A 935-nucleotide genomic window follows, 5' to 3' on the forward strand; every position below is an offset into this window, starting at 1 on the left:
ATTTATTTATTTTCAGAAAAACAGTATTCATTATTTTTTCACCACACCCAGTGCTCCATGTAATCCGTGCCCTCTATAATACCCACCACCTGGTACCCCAACCTCCAACCCCCTGCCACTTCAAACCCCTCAGATTGTTTTTCAGAGTCCATAGTCTCTCATGATTCACCTCCCCTTCCAATTTCCCCAACTCCCTTCTCCTCTCTAATTCCCCATGTCCTCCATGCTATTTGTTATGCTCCACAAATAAGAGAAATCATATGATAATCGACTCTGCTTGACTCATTTCACTCAGCATAATCTCTTCCAGTTCCATCCATGTTGCTAGAAAAGTTGGGTATTCGTCCTTTCTGATGGAGGCATAATACTCCATAACATATAATGTATTATTTGCTTCAGGGCTATAGGCCTGTGAATCATCAGTCTTACACTGTTCACAGCACTCAACCTGGCACATACCCTCCCCAATGTCCATAACCCAACCACCCTATCCCTTCCCCAACATCTTTTATTTAAATTTAATTTAATTAACATATAGTGTATTATTAGTTTCAGAGGTGTAATTTAGTGATCCATCAGTTGTTTGTAATACTCAAGTGTCATTACATCAAACACCCTCCTTAATGCCCATCACCCACTTACCCACCCATCCCCCCACCCACCTTCCTTCCAGCAACCCTCAGTTAAGAGTCTATTACTGTTTGTCTCCCCTTGTGATTTTATGTTATTTTATTTTTTCCCTTACCCAGTGTTCATCTGTTTTGTTTCTTAAATTCCACACATGAATGAAATCATGAGGTATTTGTCTTTCTTTGACTGACTTAATTCACTTAGCATAATACTCTCTGTTTGCATCCATGTCATTGTTTTTTTTTTTTTAATTTTTTAAAAGATTTTATTTATTTATTTGACAGAGAGAGACACAGTGAGAGAGG

At 38.5% G+C, this 935-nt stretch overlaps 1 protein-coding gene across 4 annotated transcripts in view; it reads left to right on the forward strand.

Annotated features, from left to right (window-relative positions):
• The window catches only part of LOC132011078 (adhesion G protein-coupled receptor E2-like), a 49,495-nt gene that overhangs the window by 24,863 nt on the left and 23,697 nt on the right, over nt 1–935 (forward strand). The gene's annotated exons all lie outside the window — the stretch shown is intronic.

Source organism: Mustela nigripes, chromosome 2 (genome assembly GCF_022355385.1).
Source record: "Mustela nigripes isolate SB6536 chromosome 2, MUSNIG.SB6536, whole genome shotgun sequence".
In the NCBI taxonomy this organism is placed as follows: domain Eukaryota; kingdom Metazoa; phylum Chordata; class Mammalia; order Carnivora; family Mustelidae; genus Mustela; species Mustela nigripes.